This window comes from Channa argus, unplaced genomic scaffold (assembly GCF_033026475.1).
Source record: "Channa argus isolate prfri unplaced genomic scaffold, Channa argus male v1.0 Contig014, whole genome shotgun sequence".
NCBI classification, from domain to species: domain Eukaryota; kingdom Metazoa; phylum Chordata; class Actinopteri; order Anabantiformes; family Channidae; genus Channa; species Channa argus.
In genome coordinates this window covers 680,166-701,977 of record NW_027125233.1, presented here as the reverse complement: position 1 = coordinate 701,977, position 21,812 = coordinate 680,166, and the positions used below count along the sequence as shown (strand labels likewise).

General features: G+C 42.0%; 7 pseudogenes; all 7 read right to left on the bottom strand.

Moving 5' to 3' along the window:
* Positions 1 to 351: 351 nt before the first annotated feature.
* Positions 352 to 470, bottom strand: LOC137112994 (5S ribosomal RNA; annotated as a pseudogene).
* An 867-nt stretch (positions 471 to 1,337) lies between these two features.
* Positions 1,338 to 1,456, bottom strand: LOC137112629 (5S ribosomal RNA; annotated as a pseudogene).
* An 867-nt stretch (positions 1,457 to 2,323) lies between these two features.
* Positions 2,324 to 2,452, bottom strand: LOC137112690 (5S ribosomal RNA; annotated as a pseudogene).
* Positions 2,453 to 10,299: 7,847 nt separating this feature from the next.
* On the bottom strand, positions 10,300 to 10,418 carry LOC137112677 (5S ribosomal RNA; annotated as a pseudogene).
* A 251-nt stretch (positions 10,419 to 10,669) lies between these two features.
* Positions 10,670 to 10,788, bottom strand: LOC137112503 (5S ribosomal RNA; annotated as a pseudogene).
* An 867-nt stretch (positions 10,789 to 11,655) lies between these two features.
* On the bottom strand, positions 11,656 to 11,774 carry LOC137112595 (5S ribosomal RNA; annotated as a pseudogene).
* An 8,119-nt stretch (positions 11,775 to 19,893) lies between these two features.
* Positions 19,894 to 20,012, bottom strand: LOC137112627 (5S ribosomal RNA; annotated as a pseudogene).
* Positions 20,013 to 21,812: the final 1,800 nt, after the last annotated feature.

Below are 21,812 nucleotides of genomic sequence, written 5' to 3'. Positions count from 1 at the left end.
AGATTTGGAAACCAAGAACAGCAAACAGGTGCTACTGCCAGAAAGAGCCTCGCTAGCTGTTGGGAACCGTACTTTTAAAACTCCAGGAAGTGTAGCATGGACCAATCAGCTTCCTGTACTTCCCCCAAATCCGGCCAATCAGGCACGGCACCTATAAGAACAAGAAAATAAAAACAACACATATGGCCAGGACCGTAACATGGTCTACTAGTAATGAAGCACGATGGTTGGCAAACCATTAAAGTAGCAAAACAGCAATGAAAGAACAAAATTTGATGAAAATATAGAACAATTTCTATGAATAAATAGGCAGTAACACCAGCTTGTGCTGCCCGTAAACCCAAGCAAAAAAGCTTACAGCACCTGGTATTCCCAGGCGGTCTTCCTACCAAGTACTAACCAGGCCCGGCCCTATTTGGCTGCCGAGATCGGACGAGATCGGGCGCTTAAAGAGCGGTGTGGCCGTAAGCTGCATTTGACATCATCAACAGCTCTTAAAAACGCTGGAGAAGCAGAATGCATGACACTTGCTAAGAAGAAGATAAATGTGGCAAAGTACAAAGTACTATAACTGTACTGGTCTGTTACGCCCCTGTCTAGGGGGTCAGGGTGAAACATACAAAGATAAATTTGCATGTTCCCTCTCCGATCCTCAAACCAAAATCCAGGATTGAGATGTTCCAACAGAATGATATTTATTTTAAACGAAAGAAAGTGTCAAACAAAACATGACACTACAACTCAGGGCGAACCAAGGCCAACATAATAAACAAAATAAGCCATTTCCCACAGAAAGCGCTAGCTAGCCTGATAGAAATAAACAAACCAAAAGACAGTCGCTAACCCTAACTCCCTAATGTGAAAACAAGAGAAAACAATCAAAAGAAAATGGCAGTCCACCCCTACAGATTTAATACTATTTACAAAATATACAATTTAAAAACAAAACCACGGCACAAAACCTAACAATTCAAAAATGCTAAATAAGATTTGGAAACCAAGAACAGCAAACAGGTGCTGATGCCAGAAAGAGCCTCGCTAGCTGTTGGGAACCGTACTTTTAAAACTCCAGGAAGTGTAGGATGGACCAATCAGCTTCCTGTACTGCCCCCAAATCCGGCCAATCAGGCAGGGCACCTATAAGAACAAGAAAATAAAAACAACACATATGGCCAGGACCGTAACATGGTCTACTAGTAATGAAGCACGATGGTTGGCAAACCAATAAAGTAGCAAAACAGCAATGAAAGAACAAAATTTGATGAAAATATAGGACAATTTCTATGAATAAATAGGCAGTAACACCAGCTTGTGCTGCCCGTAAACCCAAGCAAAAAAGCTTACAGCACCATGTATTCCCAGGCGGTCTTCCTACCAAGTACTAACCAGGCCCGGCCCTATTTGGCTGCCGAGATCGGACGAGATCGGGCGCTCAGAGAGCGGTGTGGCCGTAAGCTGCATTTAACATCATCAACAGCTCTTAAAAACGCTGGAGAAGCAGAATGCATGACACTTGCTAAGAAGAAGATAAATGTGGCAAAGTACAAAGTACTATAACTGTACTGGTCGGTTACGCCCCTGTCTAAGGGCTCAGGGTGCAACATACAAAGATAAATTAGCATGTTCCCTCTCCGATCCCCAAACCAAAATCCAGGATCGAGATGTTCCAACAGAATGATATTTATTTTAAACGAAAGAAAGTGTCAATCAAAACATGACACTACAACTCAGGGCGAACCAAGGCCAACATAATAAACAAAATAAGCCATTTCCCACAGAAAGTGCTAGCTAGCCTGATAGAAATAAACAAACCAAAAGACAGTCGCTAACCCTAACTCCCTAATGTGAAAACAAGAGAAAACAATCAAAAGAAAATGGCAGTCCACCCCTACAGATTTAATACTATTTACAAAATATACAATTTATAAACAAAACCACGGCACAAAACCAAACAATTCAAAAATGCTAAATAAGGTTTGGAAAGCAAGAACAGCAAACAGGTGCTGCTGCCAGAAAGAGCCTCGCTAGCTGTTGGGAACCGTACTTTTAAAACTCCAGGAAGTGTAGGATGGACCAATCAGCTTCCTGTACTTCCCCCAAATCCGGCCAATCAGGCAGGGCACCTATAAGAACAAGAAAATAAAAACAACACATATGGCCAGGACGGTAACATGGTCTATTAGTAATGAAGCACGATGGTTGACAAACCAATAAAGTAGCAAAACAGCAATGAAAGAACAAAATTTGATGAAAATATAGAACAATTTCTATGAATAAATAGGCAGTAACACCAGCTTGTGCTGCCCGTAAACCCAAGCAAAAAAGCTTACAGCACCTGGTATTCCCAGGCGGTCTTCCTACCAAGTACTAACCAGGCCCGGCCCTATTTGGCTGCCGAGATCGGACGAGATCGGGCGAGATCGGGCGCTTAGAGAGCGGGGTGGCCGTAAGCTGCATTTGACATCATCAACAGCTCTCAAAAACGCTAGAGAAGCAGAATGCATGACACTTGTTAAGAAGAAGATAAATGTGGCAAAGTACAAAGTACTATGACTGTACTGGTCTGTTACGCCCCTGTCTAGGGGGTCAGGGTGAAACATACAAAGATAAATTAGCATGTTCCCTCTCCGATCCCCAAACCAAAATCCAGGATTGAGATGTTCCAACAGAATGATATTTATTTTAAACGAAAGAAAGTGTCAAACAAAACATGACACTACAACTCAGGGCGAACCAAGGCCAACATAATAAACAAAATAAGCCATTTCCCACAGAAAGTGCTAGCTAGCCTGATAGAAATAAACAAACCAAAAGACAGTCGCTAACCCTAACTCCCTAATGTGAAAACAGTCCAAAGAAAATGGCAGTTCACCCCTACAGATTTAATACTATTTACAAAATATACAATTTATAAACAAAACCACGGCATAAAACCTAACAATTCAAAAATGCTAAATAAGGTTTGGAAACCAAGAACAGCAAACAGGTGCTGCTGCCAGAAAGAGCCTCGCTAGCTGTTGGGAACCGTACTTTTAAAACTCCAGGAAGTGTAGGATGGACCAATCAGCTTCCTGTACTGCCCCCCAATCCGGCCAATCAGGCAGGGCACCTATAAGAACAACAAAATAAAAACAACACATATGGCCAGGACCGTAACATGGTCTACTAGTAATGAAGCACGATGGTTGACAAACCAATAAAGTAGCAAAACAGCAATGAAAGAACAAAATTTGATGAAAATATAGAACAATTTCTATGAATAAATAGGCAGTAACACCAGCTTGTGCTGCCCGTAAACCCAAGCAAAAAAGCTTACAGCACCTGGTATTCCCAGGCGGTTTTCCTACCAAGTACTAACAAGGCCCGGCCCTATTTTCTGCCGAGATCGGCCGAGATCGGGCGCTTCTTTTTTTTTTTTTTTTTTATCTTTTTATTATCAAAAATACACTTTACAAAAAGAAATTAGGTATATACAGAGATAAGTAAACAAAACATTACATCCATAGGCCTTTCAACTAAATTAAACAACTTAAAGCAAGATCTATTTCTCTAATGTAAATACATATATTTATAAATATAGGGGGATAACCATAACCACACATTGTAAACCTGTCATATATCTATCTATCTATATATATCTATATATATATAGATCTATATATCTATATATATATATAGATCTATATATATACACCCATACTTTTACACACATATACCTCTCTATATACATCCATATCTATATATATACATATATACATACAAACATATATACAAACACACACACACATACATTATACACATATACATTCATATACACATACACATACCCATATATATATATATTTATATATATATAAATATATATACACACACACATACATACATACAAATACATATACAATAATAGGTCAATAAAATTCACCCAAAATCAAAGTGCAATCTACCCTCCCCATCTAACACACATAAATCATTTTTTACCCCCCATTTAATGAGAAACCCCTCATTATCAACCGAAAACAGAATACTCAAATAATGTGACACCATATTTTGAAAAATCAACACCCTCTTCATCTTTTTCCCTTCATACAATGCATAATTCCTGGCTATATACACAACATGACGAGCTACACTCAACAAGAAATTCACTAACCCCACATTTATTTTTGTATGTCCCTTGTCTAACCCAAAACACCACACCCAATCCCATGCCTCACCTTCCAAACCAGTCACCTTACACTTATTTCTTAATAAACTTTTTACCCAATTCCTGAATTTTTGTGTGACCGCACAGCACAACAACAAGTGATTAAAATCCTCATCCTCCATCCCGCAGACCGCACATGTTCTCACATATGTGTGCTTACTGATCTGGTGTAGGACGACAGAGACAAGCACTCTCCTGTGACGCAGTCTGAAATTTGTATTAGCTATCGCAGGGGGGAGCCATTTATCATGCATATTAGTCCAGATTGTAGAAGTGGGTCGGGTAGGGAACACATGCGACCATGAGGAGTTTGCTGTGGGCTGTTTGAATATCTTGTCAGTTAGAACCTTGTACCAAAATTTTGACTGTAAATCTTTGAAATCCCTATTTTTGAGATCACAGGAGAGTGAAAAATCAATTCTGCCATCCCCCACCAGCTCACCATCTGCTTCCTGCAACTTCTCCCTCCATTCCAGTGGCATTCTCTGACAGATATCTGTACAGAAATGTAACACCTTGGCCCATCTGATGTTCACACCTGTCCTTCTTACTTTTTTAAGGACTTCCAGAGGGTTTAAGGCCCCTGTCTGGTCCAGAACATCCCCAATTTGGTGAAACACCCCATTTAAGGCCCCCCGGCTAACCAGGAATCTCTCCCGGCCACCGAGACGCGGGTTACCAAAGATTGGTTGCTTAAGTACATCTACTTTCGAAATCAATTTGCACTCTAGATGTGGCAAGACCTGAACCCACGCCTCAGCGGCCTCCTGGAAAAGTGGGTCTGCATCTGCCACAGGCCGTGCCAGCGCACTGCTGCATAAATTGTACTCCCCACACGCACCCCTCCTCCTTATCTCTGCGTCCAAGTAGTCCTTCCAAATATAATCTGTCTTATCATATAGCCATTTTTTAAAAAGTTTCAGTCTTAAAGATATTAATTTGGTTTTCAAATCACAGAGATTCAAACCCCCTTTTGCGTATGGCCCAACTAGTGTCTTGTGAGCAATAGTGAAGGCCTTGCCTTTCCACAAGAAACCGCTGATAGCGCTGCACAGCCCGGACAGTACATCGCCCGGCAGGTGACAGACCTGCATGGCATAGACCAGCCCCGGCACTATTATGGAGTTTATAATGACCACTCTTCCCTTCAGCCCAAGACCTCTCATCTTCCACAGCCCAAGCCTGGACCTACACCACGCGAGCCTCTCCTCCCAGGTTTTGCGGACGCTGACCAGCGGCTGAGGACAAATATATATCCCAAGTAGCTTGACCTCAGTCTCACCCCTTTTAAAATTCAGACCCACATCCCCTAGAGCAGACCCGGGCCCACAAATAAGGCTGGATTTCTCCCTATTAACTCGCGCTCCCGCCGCCTGCTCATATGCTTCAAGGTGCTTTAGCACCTGTTGTAAACTCTCACCATCCTTAACCATAATACTTATATCATCCGCATACTGAGCTATTTTGAACTCATTACCTTTGGGAGATGTTATCCCCTTGATAAGCGGATCGGTTATAATGGATTGTGCAAGAGGCTCTGCTACAATTGCATATAGCATAGCAGACAGCGGACATCCCTGCCTTACTGATCTCTCTAGGGGGAAAGGATCTGTTAAGAGGCCGTTACATTTCACGACACTAGTAGCCCGGCTGTACAACAACTTCACCCATTCTCGAAAAATTGGGCCGAACCCAAAAACCCCCAGACATCCAAAGAGAAACTCATGACTGACCCTGTCAAATGCCTTCTCCAAGTCAACACTGAGGTATATGCCCCCTGTCATCATTAGATTTTCAAAAGACAACTTTGTTGACAGGATGCAGTCAGCAATATCCCTCCCAGGAATACTGTAAGTCTGGGTAGGCCCAATTATCGAGCCGATCACTCCTTTGAGCCTAAAACCCAGTACCTTAGTCAGGATCTTATAGTCAGTGTTGAGCAGGCTAATTGGTCTATAGTTTGCTAGGTCAGATTTTTCCCCTTTATTTTTATACACTAGAGTGATCACTCCCCTCATGAAGGACTCTGCGCACCTGCCCTCCTCCTGTATGGCCAAAAACAGTCTGCAGAGGACAGGGGCAAGCAGGTAACTGAAATGCTGATAGAATTCAGCTTAGAGACCGTCCGAACCTGGGCTCCTTGATGTATTCAGGGCTAAGATTGCCTCTTTCACTTCTTCCAGCTGGATGTTTTCATCACACAAAGCCGCATCCTCGTGACTGAGGGAGCAGCTAATTTTCCCAAGTACTTGATTTAACTTTATCTGTGATATCTTTTGCCTACTAAACAAATTGGAATAGAAATCTTGCACGGTTTGTAAAATATCCACTGAATCAGTATGTGTGTTACCCTCCGAGTCCTTTATTTCAGAAATATATGTTTTGGTCTGTTTCCTCTTTTCCAAACCCAGAAAAAATGCAGTACAGCGCTCACCTTTCAACATATGCTGCGCTTTGCTGCGGATCATTGCACCCCCGCATTTTCTCTCATCCAGCTGTCTCAACTGCTCCCTCAGCACAAGATACGTCTCCAACGGATGTCCACACCCAGCCTCAACCAACTCAAGCTCCTTTTTCAGGCGGTCCCTCTGCTCATCCTCCTCTCTTTTCTCTCTTTGTCTTTTCTCTCTGCTCAATGCGATGCAGCGCTTCTTGATTTTTAACTTAGTGCGCTCCCACCACTCAATGATGTCAACCACAAACTCACTTTGATCACATAGAGCAGAGAGAAAAGACTCCATTTTTGCTCTAAAAAATCCATCCTCTAAGAGGCTTGAATTAAAGCACCACAAGCCCCCATTCCTCTGCACCCTGCCCTCCCCTAGAGCCACTCTCAGAGAGGCATGATCACTCCAAGTGCAAAACTCATATTTACAGTTATTTAAAACCGTAACCAAACCTGACGCTAGCAAGCACAAATCTATTCTAGATTGTTTCAGCCTGCCCAACACCACTTGCCTGCGCGAATACGCACGGGTACCGGGGTTCAGTACTCTCCATGCATCCATCAAGTCACACTCTTCCATCCATTCAAACACAGCCGACCTACTAGTGTCATTCTTAAATTTATTGTTGACACCCACATCTATCCTAGCCAGTGTCAAATTCCAGTCCCCTATCACCACCGAGCGATCATCTGTCCATCTTTTACAGCGCCTGAAAAAAACCCTCCTCTCTCCTTCCCTATTTGGCCCATATAAATTCACAATTCTATATCTCTGACTCTGTTCAATTACATCAATCACCAGTAGCCTTCCCTGATCATCCTTAGAAATTTGCAGGACACTCTCAAACAATCCAGGCTTTACAAAGATTGCTACCCCTGCAGTTTTGTCTGGGGAGAGAGAATAAAAAAGATCCCCTCTCCAAAAGCACTTTATGCTTTTTATTGTCTCAGAGGTCCACCTGCATTCCTGGACGCACAGGATGTCACACAGCATTTTCCCGCAAAGCTGTTCAATTTTCTCAAAGTTTTTAAGACCATTCAAATTTTGAGAGAGAAGCAGCATTCCCAGAAAAAAAACTAAAATCGGCCCTGTCATTTTTTGGCATATTTCTTACCTTTATTTCTATACCCTCCCTCAGTTCCACTTGGCTTACCCTGCTGTGCCCTCTTCCTGACCCGTTTTACCCATTGGACATCCATCTCTAAATCTGAGTCCACGCTACTAGCCTGGGGAGCCAGCAGGGCTACATCAGAAGTGGGTATTCGAGTGGTGGACTCTATTTCATTTTGAGAGTGAGGCTCATTCGGCTCAGGCCGTGGTGAGCCTAGCCAGCCCCCTTCAGGGCGACTCGCCGCATCCCCGCTCCAGTCCGCCAGCACATGATCCATACTGGATCCTAGCTCATCGACCCCCTCATTTCTTATGCCCTCTTGCACCAACAAGTCAGCACTCTGTGACACCACCTCATCTCCAAGCTCATTCCCACTCTCTGTCTTGCTACCCAGGGCTGGCTCCTCTGCAGGCCTGACATTACTCCACTCATCATCAGAGATGGAGTCCCGGTCTACCTCCCCTTCCCCTTCACCTGCATTATGGCAATTACATTGCTCCGCTGGGGCATGGCACGCAACACACCTGTGCACCCAGGCATCACACTCACGTGCATAATGACCCTGTTTATTGCATTTAAAGCATGTGAAATCTGGGCAATCTCTAACTATATGCCCAGGCTGTAAACACATCCTACACACTTTAACTTGATTATTATGAATAACTCTGAAGTATTCTGGCCCTGTGGCCGTCATAAATTTCGAGGAATATGGTAATGACTGCACAGTTTCATTAAATTTAACTTTTACATATCTTGTTCCGTCCGCCACGTCAGTCCCAGGCCACAACCGTCTTTTAATAGGAGAGATTGCTCTCACTCCCCACACATCCAGTTTTTCTAAAATGTCCTCATCCGCAATATAGGCAGGCAAATTCAAAAATGACACCACCAATTCATCGATAACTAAAGTTTTCACCATCACCACTGCTCTACCCACTTTAAATCCATCTAAAAGTCTTTTCTTTCCAGCTTCGCTCTTGACCGTCACCTCATATTTATTCGGCCCCGTCTCACGCAATGCAACGATGCCTCCACACACATCACGCATTGCTCTCAGCAGTTCCATTGTCTTAACTTTCTCTTCTCCCACCACCTCAGCCAATACAGTCAAGTCCCTATCATACCGCATTTCTTTCCGTGTCTCTGTCGCTCCACCCGGCTCCGATCGCGTGCTTACCCGTTCTCCCTGTTGTCTCTCATCTGCCGCCAAACAGTCATTCTCCATTCTCCGTCCAGGCCGCTCCTTTGCAATCTCCATTCTTTTCTCAATCTGCTTGACACCCTTATTCAGCGACTTCCTCGTCTCCTCCGCCAGCTCCAGCTCATTCCCTCTCCATGCGCTTTCCCCATAGACGCCAATTTTCTCCGTATCCATTCTTCTCCTTCCACTCTTTCCAGCCACTGTTAAACAGGCTTCTTCTTCTCGCATGCCTCTGCCGTTCTCCATTATGAGCAGTCTATCAGAAATCGCGCGAAAAAGAAAACCCAAAAAAGTTCAAAAACTAGAAAAACCACAAAAAATAAAGGCGCCCCCGAACGGAGAAACTCCGCCGGGGGGTTTCATAAAAATAATGAATACAAACTCAAACGCACTACACTGGATAGGCCAAACACTAATACGAAAACGAAAAATGCACGTCAAACGCGAAGCAGCTCACATACGTGTCCCTTCCTGAAAGCACACTGACTCAGAAAGACCATACCCCTGTCCTCCTCCAATCGGGCGCTTAGAGAGCGGTGTGGCCGTAAGCTGCATTTGACATCATCAACAGCTCTTAAAAACGCTGGAGAAGCAGAATGCATGACACTTGCTAAGAAGAAGATAAATGTGGCAAAGTACAAAGTACTATAACTGTACTGGTCTGTTACGCCCCTGTCTAGGGGTTCAGGGTGCAACATACAAAGATAAATTAGTATGTTCCCTCTCTGATCCCCAAACCAAAATCCAGGATCGAGATGTTCCAACAGAATGATATTTATTTTAAACGAACATTTCCCACAGAAAGTGCTAGCTAGCCCGATAGAAATAAACAAACCAAAAGACAGTCGCTAACCCTAACTCCCAAATGTGAAAACAGTCCAAAGAAAATGGTAGTTCACCCCTACAGATCTAATACTATTTACAAAATATACAATTTATAAACAAAACCACGGCACAAAACCTAACAATTCAAAAATGCTAAATAAAGTTTGGAAACCAAGAACAGCAAACAGGTGCTGCTGCCAGAAAGAGCCTCGCTAGCTGTTGGGAACCGTACTTTTAAAACTCCAGGAAGTGTAGGATGCACCAATCAGCTTCCTGCACTGCCCCCCAATCTGGCCAATCAGGCAGGGCACCTATAAGAACAACTAAATAAAAACAACACATATGGCCAGGACTGTAACATGGTCTACTAGTAATGAAGCACGATGATTGACAAACCAATAAAGTAGCAAAACAGCAATGAAAGAACAAAATTTGATGAAAATATAGAACAATTTCTATGAATAAATTGGCAGTAACACCAGCTTGTGCTGCCCGTAAACCCAAGCAAAAAAGCTTACAGCACCTGGTATTCCCAGGCGGTCTTCCTACCAAGTACTAACAAGGCCCGGCCCTATTTGGCAGCCGAGATCGGACGAGATCGGGCGCTTCGAGAGCAGTGTGGCCGTAAGCTGCATTTGATATCATCAACAGCTCCTAAAAACGCTGGAGAAGCAGAATGCATGACACTCGCTAAGAAGAAGATAAATGTGGCAAAGTACTAAAACGGTACCGGTCTAGTAGTAAAGAAGCACGATGGTTGACAAACCAATAAAGTAGCAAAACAGCAATGAAAGAACAAAATTTGATGAAAATATAGAACAATTTCTATGAATAAATAGGCAGTAACACCAGCTTGTGCTGCCCGTAAACCCAAGCAAAAAAGCTTACAGCACCTGGTATTCCCAGGCGGTCTTCCTACCAAGTACTAACCAGGCCCAGCTCTATTTGGCTGCCGAGATCGGACGAGATCGGGCGCTTAGAGAGCTGTGTGGCCGTAAGCTGCATTTAACATCATCAACAGCTCTTAAAAACGCTGGAGAAGCAGAATGCATGACACTTGCTAAGAAGAAGATAAATGTGGCAAAGTACAAAGTACTATAACTGTACTGGTCTGTTACGCCCCTGTCTAGGGGGTCAGGGTGCAACATACAAAGATAAATTAGCATGTTCCCTCTCCGATCCCCAAACCAAAATCCAGGATCGAGATGTTCCAACAGAATGATATTTATTTTAAATGAAAGAAAGTGTCAAACAAAACATGACACTACAACTCAGGGCGAACCAAGGCCAACATAACAAACAAAATAAGCCATTTCCCACAGAAAGTGCTAGCTAGCCTGATAGAAATAAACAAACCAAAAGACAGTCGCTAACCCTAACTCCCTATTGTGAAAACAAGAGAAAACAATCAAAAGAAAATGGCAGTTCACCCCTACAGATCTAATACTATTTACAAAATATACAATTTATAAACAAAACCACGACACAAAACCTAATATTTCAAAAATGCTAAATAAGGTTTGGAAACCAAGAACAGCAAACAGGTGCTGCTGCCAGAAAGAGCCTCGCTAGCTGTTGGGAACCGTACTTTTAAAACTCCAGGAACTGTAGGATGGACCAATCAGCTTCCTGTACTGCCCCCCAATCCGGCCAATCAGGCAGGGCACCTATAAGAACAACAAAATAAAAACAACACATATGGCCAGGACCGTAACATGGTCTACTAGTAATGAAGCACGATGGTTGACAAACCAATAAAGTAGCAAAACAGCAATGAAAGAACAAAATTTGATGAAAATATAGAACAATTTCTATGAATAAATAGGCAGTAACACCAGCTTGTGCTGCCCGTAAACCCAAGCAAAAAAGCTTACAGCACCTGGTATTCCCAGGCTGTCTTCCTACCAAGTACTAACCAGGCCCGGCTCTATTTGGCTGCCGAGATCGGACGTGATCGGGCGCTTAGAGAGCGGTGTGGCCGTAAGCTGCATTTGACATCATCAACAGCTCTTAAAAACGCTGGAGAAGCAGAATGCATGACACTTGCTAAGAAGAAGATAAATGTTGCAAAGTACAAAGTACTATAACTGTACAGGTCTGTTACGCCCCTGTCTAGGGGGTCAGGGTGCAACATACAAAGATAAATTAGCATGTTCCCTCTCCGATCCCCAAACCAAAATCCAGGATCGAGATGTTCCAACAGAATGATATTTATTTTAAACGAAAGAAAGTGTCAAACAAAACATGACACTACAACTCAGGGCGAACCAAGGCCAACATAATAAACAAAATAAGCCATTTCCCACAGAAAGTGCTAGCTAGCCTGATAGAAATAAACAAACCAAAAGACAGTCGCTAACCAACTGTGCTGTTGACCTACAGGGTACCGGTGGAAATTGGACTACTGTTGGTCGAAGACGAAGAAGAAGAGGAGGAAGGTGTGTTCGTAGGCAAAGAGAGAAGAGGAAAGCTAAGAATGTAGGACTGACAGTAGGGACTTTGAATGTTGGTACTATGACAGGGAAGGCTAGGGAGTTGATCGACATGATGCAGAGAAGGAAGGTGGACATACTGTGTGTCCAGGAGACCAGGTGGAAAGGTAGCAAGGCTAGAAGCTTAGGAGCAGGGTTCAAGTTGTTTTACCATGGGTCAGATAGGAAGAGAAATGGAGTAGGAGTTATATTGAAAGAGGATTTTGTGAGGAATGTTCTAGAGGTGAAAAGAGTATCAGACAGGTTGATGAGTCTGAAGCTGGAAGTTGAAGGGGTGATGTTCAATGTTGTGAGTGGTTATGCCCCACAGGTAGGATGTGAGTTAGAAGAGAAGGAGAAATTCTGGAGTGAGTTAGATGAAGTGATGCAGAGCATCCCCAGAGGTGAGAGAGTTGTCATTGGTGCAGATTTCAATGGGCATGTAGGTGAAGGGAACAGAGGTGATAAGACTGTTATGGGCAGGTTTGGTGTTCAGGACAGGAACGCAGAAGGTCAGATGGTGGTTGACTTTGCAAAGAGGATGGAAATGGCTGTAGTAAACACTTTCTTTCAGAAGAGGCAGGAACATAGGGTGACGTACAAGAGCGGAGGGAGAAGCACTCAGGTAGACTACATCTTGTGTAGACGTTGTAATCTGAAAGAGATCAGTGACTGTAAAGCATTGGTAGGGGAGAGTGTAGCCAGACAACACAGGATGGTGGTGTGTAAAATGATGCTGGTGGTGAGGAAGATAAGGAGGACTAAGGCAGAGCAGCGGACAAAGTGGTGGAAGTTGAAAAAGGAAGAATGTCGTTTAGTTTTCAGGGAGGAGCTGAGACAGACTCTGGGTGGTTTAGAGGTGCTTCCAGATGACTGGACTACTACAGCTAATTTGATCAGGGAGACAGGTAGGAGGGTACTCGGTGTGTCATCTGGAAAGAGGAAAGCGGACAAGGAGACTTGGTGGTGGAACGAGGAAGTTCAGGAGTGTATACAGAGAAAGAGGTTAGCTAAGAAGAAGTGGGACACTGAGAGGACTGAAGAGAGTAGACAGGAGTACAGGGAGATACAGCGTAAGGTGAAGATAGAGGTGGCACAGGCCAAACAAAGAGCATATGGAGGACTTGTATGCTAGGTTGGACACTAAAGAGGGAGAGGTGGATTTGTACAGGTTGGCCAGACAAAGAGATAGAGATGGAAAGGATGTGCAGCAGGTTAGGGTGATTAAAGATAAGGATGGAAATGTATTGACAGGTGCCAGGAGTGTGATGGGAAGATGGAAGGAGTACTTTGAAGAGTTGATGAACGAGGAAAATGAAAGGGAACGAAGAGTAGAAGAGGTGACTGTTGTGGAGCAGGAAGTAGCAAAGATTAGTAAGAGTGAAGTGAGGAGGACATTGAAGAGGATGAAGAGTGGAAAGGCAGTTGGTCCTGATGACATACCTGTGGAGGTATGGAAGTGTCTAGGAGAGGCGGCAGTAGAGTTTTTGACTAGTTTGTTTAACAAGATCTTGGAGAGTGAGAGGATGCCAGAGGACTGGAGGAAAAGTGTACTGGTACCAATTTTTAAGAACAAGGGAGATGTGCAGAGCTGTGGCAACTACAGAGGAATAAAGCTGATGAGTCACACAATGAAGTTATGGGAAAGAGTAGTGGAAGCTCGGCTAAGGGCAGAGGTGAGTATTTGTGAGCAGCAATATGGTTTCATGCCTAGAAAGAGTACAACAGATGCAGTATTTGCTTTGAGGACGCTGATGGAGAAGTACAGAGAGGGTCATAGGGAGTTGCATTGTGTCTGCGTAGATTTAGAGAAAGCGTATGACAGGGTGCCGAGAGAGGAGCTGTGGTATTGTATGAGGACGTCTGGAGTGTCAGAGGTATGTTAGAGTGGTGCAGGACATGTATGAGAGCTGTAAGACAGTGGTGAGGTGCTGTAGGTGTGACAGAGGAGTTCAAGGTGGAGGTGGGTCTGCATCAAGGATCGGCTTTGAGCCCCTTCTTGTTTGCTCTGGTGATGGACAGACTGACAGATGAGATTAGACAAGAATCTCCCTGGACTATGATGTTTGCAGATGACATTGTTATTTGTAGTGAGAGCAGGGAGCAGGTGGAGGAAAATCTAGAGTGGTGGAGGTCTGCTCTGGAAAACAGAGGAATGAAGCTTAGCCGCAGCAAGACAGAATACATGTGTGTGAATGAGAGGGACCCAGGTGGAACGGTGAGGTTACAGGGAGCAGAGGTGAAGAAGGTGCAGGACTTTAAGTATTTAGGGTCAACGGTTCAGAGCAACGGTGAGTGTGGAAAAGAGGTGAAGAGGCGAGTGCAGGCAGGTTGGAACGGGTGGAGAAAAGTGTCAGGTGTGTTGTGTGATAAAAGAGTCTCAGCGAGAATGAAAGGAAAGGTGTTCAAGACGGTGGTGAGACCAGCAATGTTGTTCGGCTTAGAGACAGTGGCACTGAAGAAAAGACAGGAGGCAGAGCTGGAGGTAGCAGAGCTTAAGATGTTGAGGTTCTCTTTGGGAGTGACGAGGATGGACAGGATCAGGAGTGAGTACATCAGAGGGACAGCTCATGTTAGATGTTTTGGAGATAAAGTCAGAGAGGCCAGATTGAGGTGGTTTGGACATGTTCAGAGGAGAAACTGTGAATATATCGGTAGAAGGATGCTGAGGTTGGAGCTGCCAGGCAGGAGGTCTAGAGGAAGACCAAAGAGGAGATTTATGGATGTAGTGAGGGAGGACATGAAGTTAGTTGGTGTGAGAGAAGAGGATGTAGAGGACAGAGTTAGATGGAGGCACATGATTCGCTGTGGCGACCCCTGAAAGGGAGCAGCCGAAAGGAAAAGAAGAAGAAGGCCGAATCAACAAATATGCTTGTTTCTGCCAAATGCAGCAAAATACTGAAAGGAAAGTGGGTTTACCTTCATATTTGACCCAGAACAACTCAGTTCAGCATAGAAATATCATTGCAACAGCTTTTATTTAGCCAGAAATCAAGAGTGGAAGTTTTTATGCGCTTAAAAGCATTTTCAGGCCGAATGAGCTGATTTCTGCCAATTGCAGCAAAATACTGAAAGGAAAGTGGGTTTGCTTTCATATTTGACCTAGAACAACTCAGTTCATCATGGAAATATCATCGCAACATCTTTTATGTAGCCAGATAATCAAGAGTGTAAGTTTTTATGCGCTTAAAAGCATTTTCAGGCCGAATGAGCTGATTTCTGCCAATTGCAGGAAAATACTGAAAGGAAAGTGGGTTTGCCTTCATTTTTGACCCAGAAAAACTCAGTTCAGCATGGAAATATCATTGCTACAGCTTTTATTTAGCCAGAAATCAAGAGTGGAAGTTTTTATGCGCTTAAAAGCATTTTCAGGCCGAATTAGCAAATATGCTTGTTTCTGCCAAATGCAGCAAAATACTGAAAGGAAAGTGGGTTTGCTTTCATATTTGACCTAGAACAACTCAGTTCATCATGGAAATATCATCGCAACATCTTTTATGTAGCCAGAAATCAAGAGTGTAAGTTTTTATGCGCTTAAAAGCATTTTCAGGCCGAATGAGCAAATATGCTTGTTTCTGCCAAATGCAGCAAAATACTGAAAGGAAAGTGGGTTTGCCTTCATATTTGACCCAGAACAACTCAGTTCAGCATGGAAATATCATCGCAACATCTTTTATGTAGCCAGAAATCAAGAGTGTAAGTTTTTATGTGCTTAAAAGCATTTTCAGGCCGAATGAGCAAATATGCTTGTTTCTGCCAAATGCAGCAAAATACTGAAAGGAAAGTGGGTTTGCCTTCATATTTGACCCAGAACAACTCAGTTCAGCATGGAAATATCATTGCTACAGCTTTTATTTAGCCAGAAATCAAAAGTGTAAGTTTTTATGTGCTTAAAAGCATCTTCAGGCCGAATGAGCTGATTTCTGCCAATTGCAGCAAAACACTCAAAGGAAAGTGGGTTTGCCTTCATATTTGAGCCAGAACAACTCAGTTCAGCATGGAAATATCATTGCAACAGCTTTTATTTAGCCAGAAATCAAGAGTGGAAGTGTTTATGCGCTTAAAAGCATTTTCAGGCCGAATGAGCAAATATGCCTGTTTCTGCCAAATGCAGCAAAATACTGAAAGGAAAGTGGGTTTGCCTTCATATTTGACCCAGAACAACTCAGTTCAGCATGGAAATATCATTGCAACATATTTTATGTAGCCAGAAATCAAGAGTGGAAGTGTTTATGCGCTTAAAAGCATTTTCAGGCCGAATGTGCAAATATGCTTGTTTCTGCCAAATGCAGCAAAATACTAAAAGGAAAGTGGGTTCGCCTTCATATTTGACCGCGAACAACTCAGTTCAGCATGGAAATATCATTGCAACAGGTTTTATTTAGCCAGAAATCAAGAGTGTAAGATTTTATGCGCTTAAAAGCATTTTCAGGCCTAATGAGCAAATATGCTTGTTTCTGCCAAATGTAGCAAATTACTGAAAGGAAAGTGGGTTTGCCTTTATTTTTGACCCAGAACAACTCAGTTCAGCATGGAAATATCATGCAACAGCTTTTATTTATTCAGAAATTAAGAGTGTAAGTTTTTATGCGCTTAAAAGCATTTTCAGGCCGAATGAGCTTGTTTCTGCCAAATGCAGCAAAATACTGAAAGGAAAGTGGGTTTGCCTTCATATTTGACCCAGAACAACTCAGTTCAGCATGGAAATATCATCGCAACATCTTTTATGTAGCCAGAAATCAAGAGTGTAAGTTTTTATGTGCTTAAAAGCATTTTCAGGCCGAATGAGCAAATATGCTTGTTTCTGCCAAATGCAGCAAAATACTGAAAGGAAAGTGGGTTTGCCTTCATATTTGACCCAGAACAACTCAGTTCAGCATGGAAATATCATTGCTACAGCTTTTATTTAGCCAGAAATCAAAAGTGTAAGTTTTTATGTGCTTAAAAGCATCTTCAGGCCGAATGAGCTGATTTCTGCCAATTGCAGTAAAACACTTAAAGGAAAGTGGGTTTGCCTTCATATTTGAGCCAGAACAACTCAGTTCAGCATGGAAATATCATTGCTACAGCTTTTATTTAGCCAGAAATCAAGAGTGTACGTTTTTATGCGCTTAAAAGCATTTTCAGGCCGAATGAGCTGATTTCTGCCAATTGCAGCAAAATACTGAAAGGAAAGTGGGTTTGCCTTCATATTTGACGCATAACAACTCAGTTCAGCATGGAAATATCATTGCAACAGCTTTTATTTAGCCAGAAATCAAGAGTGTAAGTTTTTATGCGCTTAAAAGCATTTTCAGGCCGAATGAGCTGATTTCTGCCAATTGCAGCAAAATACTGAAAGGAAAGTGGGTTTGCCTTCATTTTTGACCCAGAACAACTCAGTTCAGCATGGAAATATCATTGCTACAGCTTTTATTTAGCCAGAAATCAAGAGTGTAAGTTTTTATGCGCTTAAAAGCATTTTCAGGCCGAATGAGCTGATTTCTGCCAATTGCAGCAAAATACTGAAAGGAAAGTGGGTTTACCTTCATATTTGACCCAGAACAACTCAGTTCAGCATCGCAATATCATAACAACAGCTTTTACTTAGCCAGAAATCAAGAGTGTAAGTTTTTATGCGCTTAAAATAATTTTCTGGCCGAATGAGCAAATATGATTGTTTCTGCCAAATGCAGCAAAATACTCAAAGGAAAGTGGGTTTGCCTTCATATTTGACCCAGAACAACTCAGTTCAGCATGGAAATATCATTGCTACAGCTTTTATTTAGCCAGAAATCAAGAGTGTAAGTTTTTATGCGCTTAAAAGCAAATTCAGGCCTAATTAGCAAATATGCTTGTTTCTGCCAAATGCAGCAAAATACTGAAAGGAAAGTGGGTTTGCCTTTATTTTTGACCCAGAACAACTCAGTTCAGCATGGAAATATCATTGCTACAGCTTTTATTTAGCCAGAAATCAAAAGTGTAAGTTTTTATGTGCTTAAAAGCATTTTCAGGCCGAATGAGCTGATTTCTGCCAATTGCAGCAAAACACTGAAAGGAAAGTGGGTTTGCCTTCATATTTGACCCAGAACAACTCAGTTCATCATGGAAATATCATTGCAACAGCTTTTATTTAGCCAGAAATCAAGAGTGTACGTTTTTATGCGCTTAAAAGCATTTTCAGGCCGAATGAGCTGATTTCTGCCAATTGCAGCAAAATGTCAGGATCTTGTTGCACTTCCTGTCCCTGGACTTTTATTTTGTGGCCCCTTCTCCTTACTTCCTGTCCTTGGTTCTTTTCCCCAGCTTTGCCCTCGTTGTCCCTCATTGTTTGCACCTGTTCCACCCTCTATTTAAATTCAGTCTTCCCTTCACTCCCCTGCCAGATCCTCGTCATTGTTAATGTGGTCTCTGCTATTGTGGTCACTGTCTTCATCGCGGGCATCATTGTTGTCATTAATACCCTCACCAACTCCACAGTAGACTCTGGACTTTTGGTAAAGCCTGAAACTTACGTTCCTCGAACTCTTGGGAAATCTGGACTCCTCCATCTTGGACTTTGGTATCCTGGACTCTGTTTCCTGTGTGGTTTTGGTCTGAGGTTTTGCCTTTTGTTTAATTCAGTATTTTGGTCTAGTCCATAGTTTTTCTCCGCTTGTTTTATCCGGGTTTCTTTCATGTTTAGGTTTGCCGGTGCCTTATGTTGAGTTTGTTTGTGACTGCCTGCCTTTAGTCCTTGTATTAATGTGCTCTTGTGGTTTAACGTTTATCTGTGCCTGATTTACCCAGTAGCCTCTGTTAGTTCTTTCTTCTTCTTTCTCTAACTTGTCCCCTGAGCCCGAGCTGTGTTTATTTCTGGTAATTCGGTTCCCCTCTTGTTTTCAAGTTAACTCCTTTCGTGTGCTGGTCCTGTTCATCTTTTACATCTCTTTCAATAAAAGCCCCTTATTTTGCAAACCCTCGCTCTGTCTCTTCTCTTGGGTCCATCCCTTAACCTAAACGTGACACAAAATACTGAAAGGAAAGTGGGTTTGCCTTCATATTTGACCCAGAACAACTCAGTTCAGCATGGAAATATCATTGCTACAGCTTTTTTTTAGCCAGAAATCAAGAGTGGAAGTTGTTATGCGCTTAAAAGCATTTTCAGGCCGAATGAGCTGATTTCTGCCAATTGCAGCAAAATACTGAAAGGAAAGTGGGTTTGCCTTCATATTTGACCCAGAACAACTCAGTTCATCATGGAAATATCATTGCTACAGCTTTTATTTAGCCAGAAATCAAGAGTGTAAGTTTTTATGCGCTTAAAAGCATTTTCAAGCCGAATGAGCACATATGATTGTTTCTGCTAAATGCAGCAAAATACTGAAAGGAAAGTGGGTTTGCCTTCATATTTGAGCCAGAACAACTCAGTTCAGCATGGAAATATCATTGCAACAGCTGGAGAAGTGGAAAGCATGACACTCGCTAAGAAGAAGATAAATGTGGCAAAGTACTAAAACGGTACTGGTCTAGTAGTAAAGAAGCACGATGGTTGACAAACCAATAAAGTAGCAAAACAGCAATGAAAGAACAAAATTGGATGAAAATATAGAACAATTTCTATGAATAAATAGGCAGTAGCACCAGCTTGTGCTGCCTGTAAACCCAAGCAAAAAAGCTTACAGCACCTGGAATTCCCAGGCAGTCTTCCTACCAAGTACTAACCAGGCCCGGCTCTATTTGGCTGCCGTGATCGGACGAGATCGGGCGCTTAGAGAGCGGTGTGGCCGTAAGCTGCATTTGACATCATCAACAGCTCTTAAAAACGCTGGAGAAGCAGAATGCATGACACTTGCTAAGAAGAAAATAAATGTGGCAAAGTACTATAACTGTACTGGTCTGTTACGCCCCTGTCTAGGGGGTCAGGGTGCAACATACAAAGATAAATTAGCATGTTCCCTCTCCGATCCCCAAACCAAAATCCAGGATCGAGATGTTCCAACAGACTGATATTTATTTTAAACGAAAGAAAGTGTCAAACAAAACATGACACTACAACTCAGGGCGAACCAAGGCCAACATAATAAACAAAATAATCCATTTCCCACAGAAAGTGCTAGCTAGCCTGATAGAAATAAACAAACCAAAAGACAGTCGCTAACCCTAACTCCCTAATGTGAAAACAGTCCAAAGAAAAAGGCAGTTCACCCCTACAGATTTAATACTATTGACAAAATATACAATTTATAAACAAAACCACAGCACAAAACCTAACCATTCAAAAATGCTAAATAAGGTTTGGAAACCAAGAACAGCAAACAGGTGCTGTTGCCAGAAAGAGCCTCGCTAGCTGTTGGGAACCGTACTTTTAAAACTCCAGGAAGTGTAGGATGCACCAATCAGCTTCCTGCACTGCCCCCCAATCTGGCCAATCAGGCAGGGCACCTATAAGAACAACTAAATAAAAACAACACATATGGCCAGGACTGTAACATGGTCTACTAGTAATGAAGCACGATGATTGACAAACCAATAAAGTAGCAAAACAGCAATGAAAAAACAAAATTTGATGAAAATATAGAACAATTTCTATGAATAAATAGGCAGTAACACCAGCTTGTGCTGCCCGTAAACCCAAGCAAAAAAGCTTACAGCACCTGGTATTCCCAGGCGGTTTTCCTACCAAGTACTAACAAGGCCCGGCCCTATTTTCTGCCGAGATCGGCCGAGATCGGGCGCTTCTTTTTTTTTTTTTTTTTTATCTTTTTATTATCAAAAATACACTTTACAAAAAGAAATTAGGTATATACAGAGATAAGTAAACAAAACATTACATCCATAGGCCTTTCAACTAAATTAAACAACTTAAAGCAAGATCTATTTCTCTAATGTAAATACATATATTTATAAATATAGGGGGATAACCATAACCACACATTGTAAACCTGTCATATATCTATCTATCTATATATATCTATATATATATAGATCTATATATCTATATATATATATAGATATATATATATACACCCATACTTTTACACACATATACCTCTCTATATACATCCATATCTATATATATACATATATACATACAAACATATATACAAACACACACACACATACATTATACACATATACATTCATATACACATACACATACCCATATATATATATATTTATATATATATAAATATATATACACACACACATACATACATACATACATACATACATACATACATACATACACATACCCATATATATATATATTTATATATATATAAATATATATACACACACACATACATACATACAAATACATATACAATAATAGGTCAATAAAATTCACCCAAAATCAAAGTGCAATCTACCCTCCCCATCTAACACACATAAATCATTTTTTACCCCCCATTTAATGAGAAACCCCTCATTATCAACCGAAAACAGAATACTCAAATAATGTGACACCATATTTTGAAAAATCAACACCCTCTTCATCTTTTTCCCTTCATACAATGCATAATTCCTGGCTATATACACAACATGACGAGCTACACTCAACAAGAAATTCACTAACCCCACATTTATTTTT